General features: G+C 34.4%; 1 protein-coding gene across 1 annotated transcript in view; it reads left to right on the top strand.

Moving 5' to 3' along the window:
* The window catches only part of kek2 (leucine-rich repeat, immunoglobulin-like domain-containing kekkon 2 protein), a 939,728-nt gene that overhangs the window by 388,902 nt on the left and 526,452 nt on the right, over positions 1–24,374 (top strand). The window contains exon 2 of the mRNA XM_081759132.1: positions 3,653–3,722. The gene's annotated coding sequence lies outside the window, so the exon portion shown is untranslated. The remainder of the gene's footprint in view (positions 1–3,652; positions 3,723–24,374) is intronic.

Below are 24,374 nucleotides of genomic sequence, written 5' to 3'. Positions count from 1 at the left end.
TTAAAATTAAATTCAGCCATTTTAGTACGCCCAGTCAAATTTGAGATTTACATGTACAGTACCGTACCGTGAGCGGGGGAGAGTTGGACTCGGGTATCGAGATAAGGGGGTACAAAATTCGGGAGGAAAAAAGAAAAGGAAAATAGCAAAGAAAAAGAGAGAGGAAAAATTTTACTTATGTTAGGCAAATGCATGTGCACATATAAAATGGAAAGAGAAAAGTAATAAAAAATGCTCAAAATCAAGGAACAGCATGTTTTTTTCTGAATTTTTTTGTGCGCTTCGCGTCAACCATGGTGGCGGTTCGCAGCTGGTCTGTCGACCCTACTCATAATATACTGGGGCGCCGTCGTATACTCTCGCCCCTGACGCTGATTTTGCACGGCAGGGCACTGTACACATAAAATCTGACATTACAAAGGTAGTAATCTTGTGTCGACACGGAAAACACATCGTTACACATATTTTCAATTATAAATTCCGAAACAATTGATCAGTTACTGTACAGGTTTCAGCTCTGCATAAAAAGTCATTATTTATGATGTATCAAAGAAAACTGAATCATTTTTTTTAAATACTTGTTCAAGGAACTATTAAGGAACTACTAGAACTGTCTGTTCTTCAGAGCATTGATTTATACAGGAAAATACTTTTTCTCTTCTCCTTGAAATGAACGAAACGCCTAATGGTTTTATTTCTACATTTTTCTTCTTTAAATCTATTTAAATGTTCCTTCTTTGCTCTGTGAACATTAAATACTGTAGTAAAGAGAGTCTCAGTGATCCTTGTATTAGGTAATGATTCTCTGTATCAAATGAAAGAAGAAATTTCAATCGAATATGAGTCATAAAACGTTTCCTTTTGAAGCTACAAACCAACAAAAATGGAAAACATCTCGTTTCAAAACGCTCTGACCTGGAAATTATGGGAGACGTTTTGGAATCTGTCACAAACAATAGTATGGGCTCTATTTAAGTATCCACGATTCACAATTCAGTTACCAACACAACTAGCACTTAAAATTGTTTCGCTCTAACCCAATTTACTTTATACTAGGGATAAAAGTGAAGGGGAACGCGGGTGGATGCCGTTACTCCACTTCCAAAATATAACTACCTAGGTTTGCCGTCCCTCACTTTCTAAAAAAATTAGAATGCCAAGGATAGACAAGGGGGACGGAGTGACGTCATGCTCCCCCTACCTTTTCAGATTCACTTTTATTCCTGCTTTATACTGTTCATTACACCGGTAAACGGAGAATTGTGAAACATGAATATTTAGATAGGGCGCATTTTATTTCCTGTGTAGTTCCTTAAACCATTTGTTAAGAAATCTAATAAATTTCGTATCCAGGACATTTGAAAATGTGATGTTTTCCTTTTTCGGTGGTTTATAACTATGAAAGTAGGCGTTTTTTAAACAATGTTTATTAGACCTCTTTCTTTTACTTGATATAAGTAATCATAGAAGTTCAGTAACACCCTGAATAATGTTGGTATTTATAGTTTAAATTGAAAAGTAAAAAACTATAAAGATATACACACGCACAGTTTATTTTCGTTAAAATCGAGTTTACAAGTTAACTGATACCATAGCTTCCTTAATGGAAGTGTAATATTAACAATTTTACAGTATCTGTGGCAAGTTACGATATTCTGCTTAGATCTGTTTGACATACTAACTTTCTGGTGTGTAGTCCTCATTTTATGACCTTAGGTCAATTTTGACCAAAATATTACTTACACATTATAATTTTCAGCAACTCCATTTTGTATAACTAATATTAAATTTACGCTCTATGTTTAGAAGGTCAATGATCAAACTCCACAAGGTGACTCCTTATATCTAATAAAAGAAAGTGAGTTTAATAAGCATGGATAGAAAAACTCATCTTTTCAAAGTTATAAACCGTTGTAAATGCAAAATATGATGTTTTAAAACACCCTGGCTTGAAAAACAATGTGACCTAACCCAAAGAATCCAAATAATTACACAGAAACTAATATGTTCCGTATCTAAATATCCATGTTCTACAATCTTCTCGCACCGAAGAAATGAATCTCTAATGAGTACTTAAAAATGTATCCCCATACATTAATCTCCTTTATATAATTAATTTCGCTTGTATCGGAGGGTTGTAAAACGGGGATACTTAAACAGAACGCATAGAATTTCTGCCTAATTCCTTAAACCGTTTGCGATAAATTTTCCAATCTTCAAGCTAGGTCGTTTTAAAACGTGATATTCCACATTTTGGGTTGTTTATAGTTCTGACAGGGAATCACCTCCTGAAGTTTGGTCATTGAATTTCTTAAATATAACTACTGAATATAATGTGGATTCATGTTGGCAAAGCAAAGGAAATTTGTCAAGATTTGAAGTAGAACTTAAAATTACATGAGTAAAATTCAGTGCATATAAAACAAAACAGAAGAATACGTCCCACTATATATTAATGGGCTAGAAAATAAGGCTGGCGCAGGTTCCCAACACCCTTAAATTAAAGAATATATAGGGTATTGTTCTCTTTTTTATACTGGTGACTTCACGCAACGATAATTACCTACTACATACTATAAAGAACAAGTACCAATGTAAGGTGTACATCAAATAAAGAAGTTTGGTTTGTATGGCGTGATACATTCTAAATGATTATTAAAATCAGAAGTGGCAGTTGATCTTTACCACTTCCAGTTTTAGTAGATTATAGTGGACATGGAACATGCTCTTGGACGCTTAATTCGTTGCAGAAAACGACATCTCATTATCTGCTACCGTTTTTATTCTATAGCGATCAATGCTGAATACAAGTGATTGATTTCTACCACTTTCGATTTGAATAGAGGGTTAAGAGAGAATATAGTATATGTTCTTAGAAAGTTAAATTTATTCCAAAAGACTGGTTCTCGGGAGATCAATATTGAAATGAACTTTTATCACTTATGGTTTCAGTAGAGAGTTAAGGATGGAGACGAAATGTATTGTTGGAACGCGCAACAGATTGTACGAAACTACTTGTAGCTATCTATTGCCACTCTTCCTCTACAGTCATCAAACTTAAAATCGGAAATGGTTAATTTTTGCAAGTTAGGCCTGAATCACTTTCGTCAACAAACTGCTCGTAGATTTGGTCCACCAAATAGTTCTAAAGACCAAATTGATAGTGGTCCATCAAATAGTTCTAAAGACCAAATTGATAGTGGTCCATCAAATAGTTCTAAAGACAAAATTGATAGTGGTCCATCAAATAGTTCTAAAGACAAAATTGATAGTGGTCCATCAAATAGTTCTAAAGACAAAATTGATAGTGGTCCATCAAATAGTTCTAAAGACAAAATTGATAGTGGTCCATCAAATAGTTCTAAAGACAAAATTGATAGTGGTCCATCAAATAGTTCTAAAGACAAAATTGATAGTGGTCCATCAAATAGTTCTAAAGACAAAATTGATAGTGGTCCATCAAATAGTTCTAAAGAATGTTATTTCCTTCTGGGAGGAGAACATAGTCACAGATAGACATGGTAAATGTATAAAATAGTTTTGGTAAAGAAAACATCTTAAACATTAATTGACCTTAATGTATTTCATTATCTTGATCTCCATAATTAGTTTATATATGTATATTAAATAATATGTATTTACTTTTTTTCAGATACGAGATCGACTGTCCTCACGCAAGGTTGCTTCGCTACGTTATATATTTCACATAAAAAGGAAACGTGGTGAGTACTAGTAATCTCTTATTAAATGTACTTCTTTGCCATAATATGTGAAAGTATCACGCACCATACATTAACATATTTAATGTTACTAATTTTGATATCAGGTCTACAATTATGTAGGTATCATCTTTTTTAAAATCTTTCTTACACTCATTAATATAGATTGAATTGTAATTTTTTCAAGGAGTTCGTAGTACACCGTTTCTTGCTCATCTCATTAGGCACTCCCTAATGTGTTGTTTACTGTGGTATATAATATAAAATGTAAAATTCACTATTCGTTTTCTTATTCTAATATTAGGATTATTGAAGGGAGCGTAACAAAATTTTTATACCATTCAACTCGACCCGTATTTATATATCTGTCTGCTTGCTCGTCTGTCCGTCTGTTCCGCGATAACTTTCGTAAAACGTATTCAATTTTAGTTATACTTGAAGTGTCGGATCCTTCCACTTGCAGAAATAACCGTGTTGTTTAAGGTTGTAATTCGTCAAGAATAAGGTGGTCAAATGGGGTAAAATTTATCCCTATATTGTAAGTTTGAAGATATACTTGCAGTACAATTTTCAAATATACACAACGAAAAGGTATTTGATTATGACCAAACTTGATGTACGGTATAGTTTTTTTCTTCACGGTATTATTAATATTCCTACGGCCTGGGGGTTAAAATTCGTCAAGAGCATAACACTAAATTTGTCCCTCAGCGCTTAATTGAAAAATATGTTCAACGATAAATTTTTGGTTTAAAAATATCTATTTTTCTAAAATAACGTGTTGTACTTTTTTAAAAGGATTTCCAATTACCCCCTTCTGAATGGAGTTAAAAATCAGTAAAGAATAACGCAATGTTTCTCTCCCTCAATTGTTTTAGAGCTCCACGATAATGTTCATAAAATACATTCGGCTTTGAAGTAACATTACCTGTCTTTTCTTTGAATATTTTCCAGTAATCTCCAGTGCTTAGTATTAAAATTAGTGAAGAACTAACGTTGAATTTAGTCCCGTCATGTAGGATGGATTACTGTCCACTACCCGATTTTAAAAAAATATGATACAAGATGTCTCTTGTGAAATTAGTAGATTTTGATGGAATATAACGCATAGGTTTTGAGGCTTCACAATCATTCCCACTGCTTGGATTTAAAATCAACGGAGAACGACAGAGTAAATCTACTTCCCACTCCCCAGAAGGATTATGAAAATATATTCTACGATATTTTTTAAAAAATGTAATTCGATTTTGAGTCAGTATGGTGTATGTGTTTATTGAAGTTTTTACATAATCCTTACTCCTTGGAGTCAAATGTGATGGCTGAATTAACCTCTCCCCATAAAATTGAAATATAAATTGTTCTATAATAACTTTTGTGAAAAAAAAATCGAATATGGCACAGTTTCGTCGAATATGGCACAGTTTTTTCTATGATTTTAAGTCTTCGCAATTGCTTCAATTGAAATGGGCCAATAATGAGAGAGTGCATTCTCCCCAACACATATAACACACACATGTTTTTTATATAGCATACACATCTTTTTCTTCCTCACCTCAATCATAGGTTGGTGGTCAACATGAAAATTTTAAGGCAGGATCAGAAACATGCCTTACTTGTTCAGGCACATAACTTGTTCACATTTTTTACTCAACTGCTGCCACCTGGTAAACAAAACCTGCACTGCTTAGAGGCGAAGGATATAGATGTTCGATGCAGCAACTGAAATGAAAAAAATGTATACTTTCGAAACAAAACGGTACTTAGTTGTAGTGTGCACCTCCTATTACTATACCACTCCTCCTGGGCCGGTGTCGTGATCTTGTGGTCCAACTCTCTTGGAATAAAGACAACGAAAGGAAACGCCCAATATTGAGAATTAATATTGCATATTGGTCCGTGTGCTCAGCAACTGTACCGAATTCAAACCTCGGTTTAAAAGCGATCACGAATCGGAGTCATCGTCCTTCATAACTGTGGTGTTGCACACGTACTCGAAACGCACAGACTAATAATAATAATAATAATAATAATAATAATAATAATAATAATAATAATAATAACGATAGTATGTAGTATGAATTGCAGTATGTAAGTGCTCAAGAATAATATATCAAGTTTGTAAAATCCCTTCACACTATAGAAACATGAAAATATTTATGTAAAGCACATAAATGCATAAATACATGAGATTATCACAACTTTTCGCGTAAAAGTAAGAAGTGAAGTAATAAACTAGGTTATACAAACGTGCATGTAATTTGGTAGTGAATTCCGTATATATAATCAAATTTATTTGGTTCTGTTTCATACGGTATGCAATACTAGAGCCGACACATTTCGCATACAGCTACTGACGTTACCTATTTACGTATATACAAGCATACATATGCATCCACGAAAATTACAATGTACAATCGTATAGACAATTCAAATATCGAGATCTCTCTTCTATTTGCGCTAGCTGTTCCCATCTATTTGCGTTTGTAAACGAACTCCTGCTCAAAATTCAGACTATACAATCACACTTGGACACCCACATGAGAGTGTCTATTTGCTAAGCTTCCTACTAAACGCTGTGGGTTATATAACATACATCACTGATTTTCCCCTTCTTGCAAAACTAAATATAATTCAGATAGGATATTGTGATTTATCTTCTCCTGTTGTAGATGTGGTTCATAAGTTTATTTATTCCTACAACTGTGAAAATAAAAGAAAAAAACGTATGGTATACTGACAAGTATTTATACATAACTGAATGATTACTGCGTGTGGTCTGATGAACGTAGATCCTGGTTCGGTTTCCGGTGCTGACTACTTAAGATAATAGAAAAATACTTATATAAATTAGAGGTAACCTAGACGTTTACCGTAAATAATACCTAATATTCTCTTTTCCTTAAAATTTCTTGTCTGCTGTTACACCCTTGTTGAAATAACATCACGTTTTATACGCATAACGTCCTCTTACAACTGTCTTTCATAATTACTATTTATCCCATATTCGAATGGCACTAGCAGATATTAGATTCTGTTTTGACTAGCATGGTAGCTATTTGGTTAGAGCAGAATAAATTATCAACGAAGAGACCCTCATGTGAGATAAAGCTATTACTTACTTGAACCATGTTGTTCTTGGTGCTAGTTAGTTAAGAAAGAATGAATAGAAAATTATCTGCATGACAGCATGTTTTTGTTCTTCAATTACAGGGATGTTGTTGACTTGTTTGTGGATCATTTTCCAAAGATCGAATTCCATTCGAAAGAACGAATTCCATTTGAAAACCAATATTATTGTAAAATTTTTGACAAAACTCATGCTTCATTGTTGCAAAGATATAAACTTTGTACCGAACAAAATTGGAGATCTTTTGTTGGTATATATCTTGTATCAGTGGGGCTTGTGATCTAGCTAAACGAGTGTACAACATTCTGTTAATTAGATAATGTCGGAGTCTCCGCAGAAGTCAGTAGATGTAAATAGCTTATATTGAAACGTATTAGCTATCCTTTTGCCTCTGTCTCACACAGATACAAAGAAGTTTTAATGCTCGTGTTCAAATCTAAAAAGGTTGAACAAAAATAATTATTTTATTTTAAAATTAATTCTACATTCTTTACGTAATAGAAGTAATATTTTAATTAAATTAATGTGGGTGTGCACATGCAAATTTGCGAATATCCGCAAATCTCCTTGGTCTTGTATGTTTGAACATTAAATCTATTCGTTTTTGAATTAAAACTTATTACCTATATCACTTTTGATTAGTATTTCACCTTTACGTTAAAAATGCAACTTTGTTAAAACTTTGCTGACAAAAATCCGTTATCTGGACAGCGGTATATTGTACAGCGGGGGACACTTCTAAATGGTACAGCCATATGGAGATTTACGGCTAAGGTGTACCATTTAGAAGTGTCCCCCGCTGTACAAATATACGGATTCATATGTTTACTACGGAAATCTGTAAGGAGCATACATTATCCATATGCTACAAACGTACTGCCCTCTTTCCGCTTAGATGTTATATCATACAGCTGCACGATGTCTGACATTTAACAATCGTCCATATATTACATACGTATACGTATGTTACATACGTCAGCAATATGTTATATATGTCCATCTGTATGTGAGATCCTTACCGCCTATAGACAGTCATACGGGAAATAATATAGATGGAACACCTATAAGGACAATATTATAAATCATACTTCAAGGTCCAAAACATACAGGATTTACGCATGTAATCTATGTGTTTACGTACGCCTCATACACTTTTTCTCTGTGTTATTATGTAGCCTTGGTGATAAATTAAAATAAGATCTTTAATTTAATGCTCATTAGGCTTAAGGAGATGGATGATCAATGAAACTGTAAGATTATGAAATAATTGGTTGAATGAAAATGTGGTACGAAACGGAAAAATCCGAAAAGCGCCCAGACGGCTTGAGACCAAGAGATATCACAAACTCGCATAGATTGGGATCGATCCAAGGACCCTTTGCACAAGCGATGACTGATCCCTATTGAGCCATTGTACCTTCTGTTGATACTAAAAAGAATTGCATATCATCGAAACGTGTTTTATTCATTGGGAATTACTAAGATAAATTAATTAGTAGGTCAGATTTGTTATTGATTAACTGAAATAAACGCTACCATTTCAAACGCGATTTTTTTGGGGGTGAGGGAGAGTCATCATCGCACGGCATGTTACAACACTATTAGGTATCCACTTCCTATTTGCTTTCACATAAGGTTTGGGAGGATAGAGCGGGCGGTAGATAGATGTGAATATACGAAGATGCCAAAGCGAGTGAGAAAGGGGGAGGAAGCGAACGTAGGGAGAGAGATAATCGCAATTCATTGACTAGACATCAAAGGCTGACAAACAATCAAAATCTATTGACGACCCTTTCGGGTGGAAAATGAACATCACGGCGCAGTGGACTTTACGGAGAAATCATTGCATTTGTCCGGGAATTGAACACTTACTACAATATAACATCACCAGATTTCGTTTATTTCTTTTAGTCCTGGCGTAAATCATCATCTAGCTGTCTTTGGTATTCAAATTTCTATCTCCCGGCATACACAATGAAGTTATTTATAATTATGAATTTATTAAAACTACGTTTTTAATCTCTGCTAGATTCCAGGTTAAGCTGCAGGTGAGAAATTCAAGTGGTCTTCCTCACAAAAAAGCTATTTAGTAGAGTGAAAAAAATCCGTTCTCCGGGCAGCGGTATATTGTAAACTTCGCATCAAAAAAATTGCGACAGCTAACGCCGTGCAGTTAGGCCACCCAATATACACCTTCTTATCCCATAATCGTGTTAAGTAAAGAGACCTCTTCTCTCTCCTCCTTTCTTTTCTCCCATACTAAAATTAGCTAACAACATGAACCCAATTCTAATTTCAAACTATAAATTATTAGCTTCGATAAAATGAAATAACAAAACCGAGAAGAAACAAGATTCATAAGTTCATGTACAGAGAAACTGAAACACACACAATGAAAAGCTGAAACAAATGGGTGTCTATTACAGAGAGATTCAGAGATGAGGCAGAGAGAGAGAGAGAGAGACAAATTGAGAGAAGAGGATAGAAGAAGGAAACGAAAAGGAAGAACAGATAAAAATGTGGAATTCAAACGTAGTAAGAAAAGAACCTAACTTTATAAAGTTACGTGTCCAGAAATCCAACAGTAGTATAGAAATAACGTTTGTTTTTACATATTTTTTCAGAACTATACGAATATATAGAGCATGCTTGAAACATTCATTAAGTCTCTTTCAAAAAGGATAGCACACTCAATTTCCAGTAGAACTGTAGATCTCCGAGACACATCTAGGATAATGTCAAAAGTTTCACGCACATATTTTTTCCCTCGTCTTTCGATTGCAAATTCGGTAGTGTTTATTGGACGTACTCATCCAAAATACATTCTAATAAACCCAGTAGATAGCGTTGGACATATCCTCCATTTCAGATTACTAATGCAAACTAAACAAATAAATTAAAACGAAAAGAAAAGAAAAAGAATGAAAGAAAGAAAGAGAAAATGAATGAGTGCTATTTTACTGCTAAATTTCTATTACAAATACCATATATTAAAAGTCCAAACTGTATCGTAGTGAAAAGTTACAAATGTTCGAAAGGAAAAGTTTATGTTTCTTATAGATGTAGCATGTTTCAAATTTCAACATGAATAAAACACATTGAATTATAGGTTGGAAACAACAAATGGTGTAGTGTTTCTTTCTGTGAACGATAACACGTAAAGTATATACTGCAGATCAATGATGTGTTTCGAATGTCTGTTAATTCCCTTGCCCTTTCCCAACCAACATTCGTAAATCGCCTTTATCATGATACTGGTGTTTGCTTCCACATTCTTAAGTATTGGTATTCCAGTATGATAAGTGGATTCTTCACAATCACTTTGTAAAAAATCAACTTTGGCGCGAACAGAATTTGAACCTATATTAGATAGCTGTATTATTCATAATGCCATTACGTTACCCCTACACTACCATGACACCTTAAACTACAATCCAAATATTACTAACTTTCGCCTTGATTTTTGGAACGAACCGGCTTCTACCTATAAGGTTATTTGCACCAAAGTGCACAACAAAATTCATGTATTCGACAGCCTAGAGAGAAATTAGTGCCCACTAATAAAGGAAATAGCATACAGTCCAGGAACAATTACAGAAATAAAACGTATTTTGAAGTAATTTCGCCGTATAGGTTCAAAAGTACGTGAATAATAATAATAATAATAATAATAATAATAATAATAATAATAATAATAATAATAATAATAATAATAGTAATATGTTCTGTTACTCAGTTACCTTCTACTATCACTAAAGCGCTCTCTGATAGCGGTCATTTTCGTTGAGTTTCATATATCCCCTCCCCACCCTATGTTGTAGAGCGCGGCATTTGCAGTGTCATTGTTGATCTCAAGGAGCCCAAAAACATTGAATTCGAAACTGATATTGGGGCGCGGTGGCTCGGTCGTAGAGCGTTCACCTCTAGTGCTTGGGGTCCCGGGTTCGATCCCAGCCTCCAACAAGTGAACTTTGTGGTGGACAAACACCATGCTCGTGGGTTTCCTCGGGGTTCTCCCGTTTCCTCCCACTTTCTTCATTCCACCATTTCACTCACCTCTCATCATCACCGTCTCCTTTAGCATAACCGGCATAATCGTGGGACGTAAAACTTAAAGATTTCATTTCATTTCATTTTCGAAACTGATATTGGTTATTTCGATCATTTTTATGCCTTACCTTCCTATAAATTCCAGGGCTGAATTTGGATTTAAACAGCATCAGATGTGTCACTGTTAATCTCAGCGACTTCAAAACTTATAGATTCGCCACTAATAAGGGCCATTTTTCGTTCTTTTCTAAATGTCGCTCCCCTTCCCCTCCCTTAAGTTCCACTGTCAAAGTGATATGACAGAAACCATCTCACGTTCGAACTTAATCTAGGTTAAAAATTTGATCGGGATTGATTTGGTGGTTCGAGTCATTAAGGTTTATTTATTTCTATATATCTCCCTCTCCCATTCCACTCCCCAAGTTCTCCCGTGAAAGTGAAATGATAAAAATCATCTCAGGTCCGAACCTCATCTATGTTAAAAATTTGATCGAGATTAGTCGTTTGGTTCAAGAGTTATCAAATTTTATTTCTTTTTAACTTCTCCTTCACCCTCACAAATAAGTTATATCGTCAAAGTAAATAAATAAATACCATCTTAGGCCGGAAGCTCATCTATGTTGAAAATTTGATCCAGATCGGTCGTATGGTTCAAGAGATTAGGGGCCACAAATGTAGTTACTTTCAATTTTATAATATAGGTTATTATTATTATTATTATTATTATTATTATTATTATTATTATTATTATTATTATTATTATTATTTGGTACTTTGGAACTTCCATGCCGAAATTACTGCATATGTTTGTATTTCTGTAATTTTTCCTGGATTGTATATTATTTCCTTTATAAGTGGACACTAATTTCTCTCTAGGTCGTCGAATAAATGAATGTCGTTATACACATTGGTTCAAATAACCTTATAGGTAGAAGCCGGTTCTTTCCAAAACTCAAGGTGAAAGTAAGTAATGTTTGCCTTGTAGTTTAAAGTGTCATGATAGTGTAGGGGTAACGTAATGGCATTATGAATAACACAGCTATCTAACATAGGTTCAAATTCTGTTCGTACCAAAGTTGATTTTTTACAAAGTGATTGTGAAGAATCCACTTATCATACTGGAATACCAATACTTAAGAATGTGGAAACAAACACCAGTATCGTAATAGAAGCGATTTACGAATGTTGGTTGGGAAAGGGCGACGGAATTGCCAGACATTCGAAACACATCATTGATCTGCAGTATATACTTTACGTGTTATCGTTCACAGAAAAAAAAAAACACTACACCATTTGTTAACCACGGTTTGGGTAAAGCAACTGGTGGTGTGGTGGTAAAGTGCTAGACTCCCAAGTGGAAAATCTTGGTTCGATTCCCATCAGGAGTATGATTTTTTCGGCTGATAACATTGTGGCTGCAAACAGAGATTCATCTTCTATTGGAGAACTTACAAAGCATCAGTGGCGATAATTCAAGTAAACAATGTGTGTGTTCTATATCATATACTTTAATGATAAGTATGTTTCATATTTATATTCGTCCCCCCTCTCTCTCTTCCTTGATGTTCCCGTATCCTGTTTTTGCATCTTTCATTTCTCCCCTCCTCTCCCCTACAAACACGCACTTCATGTGTGTGTGCTTGTTCCAAAAATAAAACGGTACAAGAGCCTGATATACTTGGTCTGGAAAATCTAATTAACTGGGAACTTCGTCGTCGTGTTTTTCGTGCTCTGGGGATAACATCTCCAGTCCTGGTCATCTCTGATAGAAATACTGTTTAAACGCAAGAGAATAAGTGAAATCTCCTTTTTATCCTCTAGGTTACCGAGTCTCAGTCGAATTACCGGGTCACTACGGATTTGAATCCTCGACCCAGTAGTGGTCTATATCCTAACCAACATCATCGGGCTGACACGATGATCTGTTTGAGCTCTAGACTGTTCATTCCTTTTGTGCAAATTACGTTATATCCGCAAGGGAGGAAATCGATGCTGGATGTTCGGAACAGATAAATCTTCGGAATAGACTAGAAAATGGTAACCTCTTAGGTTATTTGAAAACAAAATTTTATTTATACTAGTTCGACAAAAAAAGTGTTTCCATCGTATAATTCAATGTGTTTTATTCACGTTGAAATTTGAAACATACTACATCTATAAGAAACATAAACTTTTCCTTTCGAACATTTGTAACTTTTCACTACGATACAGTTCGGACTTTTAATATAGGGTATTTCTTATATAAGTTTAATAGTAAAATAGCATTCATTCAATTTTATCTTTCTTTTTTTCTTTTTCTTTTCTTTTCGTTTTTATTTGTTTGTTCAGTTTGCATCAGTAGTCTGAAATGAAGGATATGACCAACGCTACCTACTGGGTTTATTAGAATGTATTTTGGATGAGTACGTTCAATGAACACTACCGAATTTGCAATCGAAAGACGAGGGAAAAAATATGTGCGTGAAACTTTTGACATTATCCTAGATGTGTCTCGGAGATCTACAGTTCTACTGGAAATTGAGTGTGCTATCCTTTTTGAAAGAGACTTAATGAATGTTTCAAGCATGTTCTATATATTCGTATAGTTCTGAAAATATATGTAAAAACAAACGTTATTTCTATATTACTGTTGGATTTCTGGACACGTAACTTTATATACAAAATATGTGTTTTCAGTTATGCGTTTACTGTACGTTAAGTCCGAAAAGTACAGGAATTACGCATGTAACCTACCAGTTTATGTACGCCACCTACAATTTTTTTCTTAGTGTAAAATCAAAGTACATCTTCTAACTGTATATGATACAAAGTTGAATGTAGTTTTGCGATTTGTGTTGTATAATTTACCGATTTATTACTTCCGGTATTTTCTTTCTCGAGAACGGCTGAAATGAATTAAAATAATACATACATGAGCGTCTCAGTTGGTAAGCATCACTTCCGGGGAGACTAACTTATTAGGTGGAATAGGTTGTGATTGAATTACAGAAGAGTATGTGGGTAGTTTAATTTCAGAAACGTATACTTGTAGATGGCAGGGGATGATGTGTGTCATTGCATGGTCTTTTTGAATTGCATGGGTATGTTGAATTTTCTTTCTCAATTTACATGAAAGTTAGAAAATGTGACATACCATTATGTTTCGCCGAGCCGCTAACATATACATACAATTTGTCAAATTGGGAGGAGGGGGCAAAATAGTAAATTTTGGGTAGCAGAATTGTAAGATTAGAAGATTATGCTAAATCCTTTTCAGGGGAATGGGCACCTTGGTTCTTCGATAATTCATGCTATCCTTGTATCAAGGAGTGTTATTATTTAACTAGTGTTTATCTACTTGTACTTAACTTACATTCTAAGTGTTTTCCTGTTCCCCGTTTTACCAAAAAATATAAGTAGTGCTGTTTAGTGTTTACATATCAAAACTTTCTCTTTCTCTCTCAAAATCGTACACGTACGAGCTTGAAAAATAAATTGTTGTCTTTGGTTCCAACATAACACTTTATGAATCTTCAGCACTATGTCTAACCGTACTTCAATGAAAAGGCTTATCCGGTTGCAATGATGTGAACAGACTTTGGGGGAGATGGCTGAATTTTAGCTCAAATCTAGGAGAGCTTATGTAGATTTTATATTCTAAAAACAAATTGTTCTAAAATGGATGGAACATAGTCAAAAATCCGCACAAAACAGTAACATTAATAACAATGAAATAGCAATGAACAAAAATGAATTCATCCACATATCTCAAAAACTATAATAAAGAGATGGCTAATTGAGAGCTTATTGCAATGGCATAATGAACAGCTTAAAAACTATGCATAGCACGTAAGGTAAATATGGATGAAACATTGTTAAAAAGGAAGTTGTTTGAGTAATATATTAATAATGGTAAAATACGTGAACCTTCTTCCAATTACCAAGGCACCTCACGCGGAAGTTACGCGCTTGATGTATCTCACATCTGGATTTGGAATATCCAGATTCAATTTAGGAAGCAACTTGACTTTTGACCTGATCACGTGATAGAGTTTGGTCCTTATGGCAAACCAGATAAGTCCTTTGGCAGATCTATAGCCTATGAGTTTTAACGGTTAAAAGAAACGGTTGTACACAAGACACATTTTTGTAGACTTCTCACACTCCTAAAAGTACGATATGAACATAATTTAAACATACTACATCAGTGATTTCAATATTGAAAAGAAAATAAAATCTCTACAGAAGGAAAACAGTAAGAAAGTGAAACAGTGTTCTTTTTTTAAGGCTTTGGTTTACCAAAAATTTCATATTTCAGCAATCGCAGAAACGGTGGACCAAGTGTGTGTGTGAATCCGACGGTGCCTACTTTGAAGGCGATCAAGTAAATATTGTGCTTATATTATTGTAATAAAGAGCTACAACGAAATTCTGGGAACTTTGTGACTCCTCCTCGTATATTACAGATATTATTTCTGTTATGTAAGACTTGAACAATGTAGTAACAATAAAATTTTCAATACCAGATTATAATTTGCCACAGTTTACAAATAGATGGATACGTAGAATATCCATTGCCCTACTACAATAAACAAACAACGTACCTCTGTGAAGAAACTTACGCTGCTAGTAGGCCTACGTATGTAACAGAACTGTTTTAATATTGCACGATAAACGACAGAAATGTGTTGATAAATATCCGGAATTGCGATTATTTACTAATATATATATTTATGTTTTTCATAAAGTATTCATGTTAACAAAATTCTGCACTGAAAATCAACACAAAATAATTTGGTTGTCAATGGCAAATAGTATTTCGAATATATATATATTTACATTCTTTTCAGCTTCCTATCAAACACACATGCACACACAAAATATCTTCCCAACGGCAAAATAAAGACAGTAGTTAAAAAAAGAGAGAAAAATAGATAAATTATAATCACAAAAAAACCATGCCGCTTTATTTAACATCAGTGCATTAATTGAAAACAAATATATTCTTCCCTTTTTTTGCCCTCTCCTTGTGAAGTCAACAGTGCGCAAATCGGCAGAGGAGTAGGTGGTTTGCGGTTATTTGGGAACATCTCTATTTTTTCTACAGTAATCACACGGCTTAAAAAATACACATATAAAGAATAATATAGATTGAAATTTGTGCGCAGAGCAAAAAAGGACTGGAAATGCTTTTTTAACAAGCCATTCCTAATTTTGCTTTCATGTTTCCTAAATAAACACTAGAATATTTCCGCTTCCTTTGTATATATACATATATTCCCTATGTGTACATTTCCTTTTGTTTTCTGCAGATTTTCATCGCATTGACGGTCAAATGTATTCAAGTCGAAATGAAACAAATTAGTAGCGGGTTTGTTTGTCATGTGCACAAGGCTGTCAGATATAATACATATTCTATTCAAAATTAGAATTAGGCTACTTTTATTGTCAGAAACATAAGACCCGACAGCCTTGTGGTGTGTGAGCACAGGCATCATTCGAGTAGGGCAGGAAGGGGCAATTACTCCCCTTCCTGAGTTTCATAGTTTTAGACTTTTTAATTGATTGTATCCTATTATAGTAATAAACAATTTTGAATTCTTATGTCGATGGAATATCTTGTCCCTCTCCTCTTTGGCAAAATCTGAAACGACGCTGGTGTGTGAGAGAAACCCAGCATAAGCGAGATAATGTCTGCATAAACTGCACAAACATGAAATTACGGGTTTGTCGGAGAATTTCTTACGTTCAATCATTCTGAAAAATCTTGTAAATTCATCAATATTGTTAACGTTTAACGGGAAAAAGCTTCGAATATATATATATATATATATATATATATATATATATCGAGCGTTCTAAAAATGAAGCCCACAGACAACAGAGTGTTTTTTTTTTAGGTCAAAGTAAAGTGAAGATGCTATATAATGATATATCCTCCGGAGCCTCCTTCAGCCGCTATGGGGAATTGAAAGTTCCACTATGTGTTAACGTCGCAGATTAACTTATAACTATTAACATTGCCATACGAATCCAGCAAGCAGCTACATCGATTGTTACGTTAATATGTGGTGCTAGTGTCAACGTCTATCGATTTTAATTGTCATCTGGGAAGAATTAATGTAAGTATTTGATAGAGGATAGTTGCGCCTTATGATTTATCTGCGACGTTGCAGCATAGTGCAATTCACGTCTCCAGACAAAGACTCGAAATATATATATGGCTTTATTTTGCTTTGTAGAATAATGTTCAGTGGTCATTTTTCGAAAACTCGATATCTATCTATCTATCTATCTATCTATCTATCTATCTATCTATATATATATATATATATATATATATATATATATATATGGGGGGGGGTACACCAATCAATAAACATCATCGGGTTAGACACAATTATAAATCTTCATGTGTAATTTTCGACAAACTTAACAACAGCTATATACTTGTAAATCTAATGTTGATGAAATCTGGAACCAACCAAGATGAACCTGATACTGAGGAATACTGTCGTCAAATTTTACATTATGATACTCACAGGACGACAATATACAGTACGGTTAATGATATATGTATATAAAAAATTATGTTGAACTCTTAGAGTTGTGTTTATTTATAATCAGCGTCGGCCCCAAAGTGTAACAAGAGGGAAGTTACTGTACATCAGCAGTGGTGGTAAAACCAGATTTATACACCTCTCCCTAAATCCGGATTTCAAGTTTTGTCTACCCCAATCAAAAAGGAATTTGACGCCTCTCACTCAGATGTACAAATTTTAACACAAACAGATTTTTTTTTTTAAATAAGTGCATTACATTATACAGATCCTTGTTTCAAAACTTTTTGCATAAGTTTTGATGAATTTTGATATGGTAATGAAAGGTTGTCAGGTACATATCCCCACGAACTAGCACAACAGCATTCGTGCACATATGCATCTCACAAATTCTATCGCTATATCAAAGTTCATTAAAATTTATGCAAAAATTTTGAAATAAAGATATGCATAATGTAAATATATTTAAAAATATATTCTTATGAGCTGAAATACAACATTGAAATTGAACTCAACATTAACTATCTGTAACTGAAACCAGCAGACTCGTTAAAGGGCCCGCAAATGGTAAATCCGACCCTGCTCCCCTGCAAACAACTACTTGTTTTGAGGCCTCCAGTAATTTTTAATTTGAAGATATTTTTCTGAATTCTGGTGTGAGGTACAAATATTACAGGAAAAATAACGAATTAGTCATTGCATAATTGTCTATAGGTATCTAATGTGTCTTAGTTGCAGAATTATTAAACTTCATTTTACATATTGCACTTAGCACCAATAATTCACGTTATTCAACAAATGGAAAATAACTGATATTTCCAACACTACAATCGATAATGTGATATACAATTTGGTTGCATATCCGCTAACGTAGTAATTATCGGTATTATCAGTATAATTTGAAAAGGATACAAAAAACTGAGTAATGAATTGAAAGGTAATTAGCTTCATTTCTCGTACATATATAATATTTATTAACATACGAGGGTAAGCCAAAAATTATCCATAATGTAGCTATAAATTTTCTTACATTTTTCATACTGACCTATGTCCTCGTTTATTTTATTGCTATGCTGTTGTGGTCATGCTATCAAACTTTGATCTTAATTCCTCCATTTACGAGGGTCACTACGAAAGTTTTGAGATGTGAAATAACTTACATATTTAAAATCAATTTAACACTTACATTTTCTCATAGTATTCACCATTATACTGTACACACTTTTGCATCCTCGAAAACCACTTTTGGAAGCAGTGTTGCCAGTCTTTTTCTTCAAATTTTAAAAGTTCATGCTCGTAAGCCACTACAGCTTCTTCAGGGCTGCAAAATCTCTTTCCACGCATGCGATGTTTGATCCTGGGGAACAGAAAAAATCACACGGGGCCAGTTACAAGTTTGACCTCCGTAGATTCTAAAAACTGAATTGTGATGTTGGCAGTGTGTGCGGACACGTTGTCTCACGCAATCCAGTTCTTGGACGCCGTTCCCGAAGCTTCTGGAACACTTTTGTTAGGCAAACAGTGGTGTACCACTGAGCAGTAACAGTCCTTTGTTCTTCAAGTGGAACAGTTGCAACATGGCCAGATTTGGAGAAGAAAGTTGCGACCATTTTCTTCCCCACACTTCGCGGTCGCTTCACTTTCGTGGGTGGATTTTCGTCTGGAAAGATCCAAACTGTAGACTGGCGTTTATTTTCAGGGTCAAATTGATAGATCCAAGTCTCATCACTAGTAACAATGTCAGAGACGCGTCGAGAATTGCCTCCATCATATCTTGCAAGCATTTCTTCACACCATTCCACACGCATGAGCTTCTGCTGTTCAGTCAAAGTGAGGCACCCAACGATGATACCTTCCTGAGCCGAAGATGATCATGAAGAATTTTTGTTACTGCTGGCGATCCAATGTTCACTGTAGATACAATGTCCTTGAAAGTTGTTCGAGGATTTTCTCGAATCATTTGTTCCACAGCGGCAATGTTTTTATCTGACACAGCTGTTGCCGGACGTCCAGGTCTCTCTTCATCTTTAAGCGATGTCCGGCCTCTTCTGAATTCACCAAATCACCGAAAAATTGTAGCACGGGAAGGAGTAAGGTCCCCAAATACCCCCAAGGCTTTGTGTCTCGTTCAAACCACTTTTGAAATCGTAAAGGATCATTGCCCGAAAATGTTCCATTTCGAGCTCCATTCTAGACAGCCGAATACTGCCCACATCAACAAACAAGGAAATGCGATACGGCCACGCCGATAAGCGAGGCGAGTAGAAGCTTGCTTTGCTTCTTCGCTCGGAATACCTCTACCGAACGCAATTGTTGGGATTCAAATACTGTGCCACAACAATGCGTATCTCAAAACTTTCGTAGTGACCTTCGTATCTTCCTATTGCAGCAGATAGATCAGGGCTGCTCCATTAGAAGTTTGAACCAAAGTGGAACAACGAGCAGTGATCCGGTTTTTGTGATTGGAAGGTGTATCATGGGTCAGACAATGTGCCACTTCATCAATAGTCACTAGTCTGTCTAGGAGAACCATATCACGTACACGCTCAATTATGTCATCATTTGTGGCCGGTCGTGGCTCCTTCCTCGTGCGTAACACTTGTGTGACCATTTTTGAATGTTTCAATCCATTGATAGACACTCCGTTGCGACAAGACACTGTTCCCGTATTGTGTCGAAAGTCTGTGATGGATTGCGGCTCCTGACACACCTTCTGACTATTGTAGATTGAATCCGTTTCTATGTGTATTTTTGCTAATAATTTGGTAAGTTAGCGACTAATGATGTGGCTAAAAGAATGCATTAAACATGACAAAGATTTTTGCAGCGTATACACCATCACATTAATTATTAATTTAATTTAATCTATGTGTAGTAGTGTTGCACACGAGATGAGACAAGACAATGCTCTTCAAATAGAAAAAAAGTTTTTTTTTCGAAACACGACGTATTTTCGATACGAGACAGTCTAATGTCCCGTCTCTAATATTTGAGAATTATTAGAACTGAAAAGAATATGCACACTGAATCTAGAATATCAGGAATCACAGTGTATTACAGAGAACGTCCTTACGCATATCCAGCTGTGTAAGCTCGTACTTATGTAGATCCCCTCTTTATTATTTTAGAATGATGTATACATTTATTTCCCTTCGTAATTCACAGAACAATCTAAACCTAAAAATAACCACAGTTTTTTATTGAACGTTTTTCCATATACTATGTAAGACATTGAATTTAAATTTACTTCTGATGTTGGTAATCCCTGTTCTTAGTTAACTAATCTTAGGATGTTGTTCTTGTTCATGCATGTACGTGGCTGTGGTTCTTGTTCCACAGTTTTCCTTGAAAAGTTTGTAGTTTGGAACAGCTTTATGCATTTCTATCTGCACGTTTTATAGAAAGGAAGTGAATTAGAGGCATGTTTATGTTGGAGTATTTCTCCCCCCCCTTCTCTCTCTCTCTCTCTCTCTCTCTCTCTCTCTCTGTGTGTATATGTGTGTTTTGTATGTGTAGTGTATGGTACCTTAAGATTAAAGTTCGTGTCTGAGCCAGACATGCAGCAGATTTGTAGAATTAACTCGAGAGTTAGGAAAAAATAGTGTGTTCAGAATCAACAAGAGTTGATGGATGTTCCATGTGACTTTCAAAAAATCTCTCATTTTAAATCCTTTTCGATGAAAAAAGATAAGCCTTCACCTTGCTTCTACACCGTACATAAAAACACACTCTACACTTTGCGTTTATATTTCTAGCAGATATATATAAAAAAATGTTTAATTCTGAAAATGAATAAATTACATTGATCTTGAATTGTTTTATTATTTACATTGTACGCAATGAAATTCAGTAGTTCAATAGCAACAGAACTTTGGACTTCATTAGCAACAGAACTTTGGACTTCATTTAAAGAAGCCTTTATTTAGAAATAAACGACTTCTATTAAAACTAAGAAAAACGGAGGAAAGTAAAGAAAACTCTTATTTGAAAAAATGAAACTTTTATTTAGAAATAAACAAAACTTTTATTTAAAAGTAAATGAAACTTTTACTTAGAAATAAACAAAACTTTTATTCTGAAATAAATTAAACTTTTATTTAAATTTGAAGATATATTTTTAGAAGCAAACGAAACTTCCATTCTTTAAAGTTGACGAGATACTTTTATAGGAGTAAACGAAAGTTCTATTTAGGCAAAAACGAAAACTTTTACTTAGAAATATTTAGAAACTTTTATTTAGAGGCGGAGAGAAATCGATTTGGCTGGAACATAGCTTCGGGTGGAAGCGTGCCTTTGAAAAGCAGTACACGTGCCATTTTCAGTGTACACCATTGCCTGATCAGAAGGACATTCTGTGTTTTTACTTTTGAGGAGTTTCAAACAATGGCGAGATGCCAGTAGCAAGGCAGCGGCCAGTTTCACATCCGCTTCGCGAGTTGTATCCGTGATGGAGACTATCGCTTGAGTGACATTACGTACAAAATAAATCGATTTAAAACGACATTTTGTGCACTTTCTAGAAAAATGCGTATTTTCTTTAGTTTTAAATATATTGCTTCTTGAATAGAAGAGTTATTTCTGGTATGGCCTATATATTATACTTATTCGATCGATGAACCTTATTAGATTTTTACTAGGTTTGACACGATGGTACACTTGGAAAGTGAATAAATTACTTTGATCTGGAAAATTTATATCGTTTGCATTTTAAGCAATGCAATTCATAGTTCAATAGTAACAGAATTTCAGACTTTACTTTCATAAGCTTTTATTAAGAAATAAAACGAAACTTCTATTGAAATTAAAGAAACGAAAGAAAGTAAGCGAAACTTTCATTATAACTTAAAGAAACGAAGGAAAGTAAGCGAAACTTTTATTTAGAAAAAAAATTGTAAATCAGCATATGAAAGAATATGATGGGCAGATTTTTGTTTCCGAATCATGGGTCATCAAAGTTTCAACTTTGTTAATATTTTCCGCCCAAAAATCTATAATTACTATTAGAATCATACAGTGAGGTTTATAAAATTATGTTGTTAGTACGCAACGAGTATTCGTTACTCCATACGATTACACTTGAATGAGTGTAATATTTTTAAAATTATATTTTCTTGCAATAAATAGAACGATTATGTCGGCCAAGTTCGTTAATAGAGTTAATCCGTTATTTCAAACGGGTAACGGTGACTTTAACTTCGGTTATCTATATGCCATATATCGTATATAACAATTTTGAATTATTTTCTGCAATAGATTCTAGGCCTTATTATTCTGGCGGGGTCGTTTAGAGTTAACATCTTAAATGATAACGGTGGCTATCTACTGTATATTATGTACATGTGAGATATCCATTATCCTTATCTATATCCTTACCAGAGTATTTCGTGTAAAAGATGAATAGGAAATAAACTTGTTATTAACATTAACTTTAGTCATGAGAAAGAGAACAACAAGACGGTTAATTTACCTATATGTTACACGTGTAGTGTGAATTTAACATGAATATTTGCTTACAAAATCAACGAAGAACATTGTTTTCCGTAATAAAGGAAACTTACTCTTTCCCAATTGTAGGAACTCCAAGCGACATCTCCCCTTGCTCGCTCAACTTAATTATTATTAAAACAAACTCTGCTAAAATCAGGAAAGACGGTTTTCAATTTAACGTCCGATGATGTTGTTCTTTAGGCTAAGAGAGACGGATGATTAAGGTAAGTGAATGATGGAAGAATTGGTGGAATGAGAATATTGAAGGAAAAGGTTGTCGAACTTACATGGCAAACTTACATTGTCGGAAATCGAACTTAAAACTTCACGCACTAGGGTATAGGCCCTATCATTGAGCCACCGTGCCCTTTTAATAACAATAAACACAATTATGCGATTTCATGTATGAGATATTCGCAGGGTCATTTTCAAGATAGAAAAAAAAATGTTGAATTTCTTTTTATATAGACAACCAAAATTTCATTGCTATTGTGCATGTTGTATAGAAGCTAGGCGATGATATGATTTTAAACGGGATATGAACAGCCACCGTTAACGTCTCTATTAAGCCCTGAATAGTCTAACGGATTGATTTCATTGATGAACTTGGCCAACGTAATCGTTCGGGCTATCTGTTGAAAAAAAAAACAGAATTCAGAAATTTGCTTTTGCTCAAGAGATATTGTGTGAAGTAACGGACAGACGGACGAACAATGTCATAATACTGTGTGATCCTATTAAATGTTTATTATAATAAGAAACTAGATATTTGATAAAGGGGAAGTTCAAAGTTTGTGTAATAAATATCAGCATGTGCTATCCCAAAGTTAATATTTATTTTAGCATGACAGCGTATACATTTAAAGATGAATGTTTCATTTTTTATTATGTCCTTGGAAGTTGTACGACTACAATGTTCATCCATCATACTAATAAAACATCCATCCTCCTCTCAAATTCATATTCAGGATAAACATGAATATCAGTGAGTCATACAAAATATAAGTACTTTTTTCCATTTTATGCTATTTTAAAGAGAGAACTCAAAACGAGCTGCTGCATTTAATTGTGATATTATTGCGAATTTTCTCATGTGGAAAGTAGTGGAATCGAGGTCGGTACTTCAAACAGTATTACTCATAGAAACAAATAATAATAATAATAATAATAATAATAATAAAATGTTTTACTGCATTCATATGAATAGGGAAGAGAAAGCTGAGAAACACTCCCCCTTTTTTTTTAATACTTGGTAGTCAATAGAACTGACTGTTTTCTATAATTTATTCAGAAACGAAAAATGCTCCACACTGCTCACTAAATGAGAAATATAGTTTCACGGCAATATTTTGTCATAGAGTTGTATTGGTTGTAGAGCATTTGGATGCTAGATGCATTTTTGCAGAACAAAACTTATTTCAAATTATGTGAATATATCATCATTGTTGCAAA

This window comes from Thermobia domestica, chromosome 5 (genome assembly GCF_964235325.1).
Source record: "Thermobia domestica chromosome 5, izTheDome1.hap1.1, whole genome shotgun sequence".
In the NCBI taxonomy this organism is placed as follows: domain Eukaryota; kingdom Metazoa; phylum Arthropoda; class Insecta; order Zygentoma; family Lepismatidae; genus Thermobia; species Thermobia domestica.
Note: the sequence above shows the minus strand (reverse complement) of the source record. Positions and strands in the feature narration are given on the sequence as shown.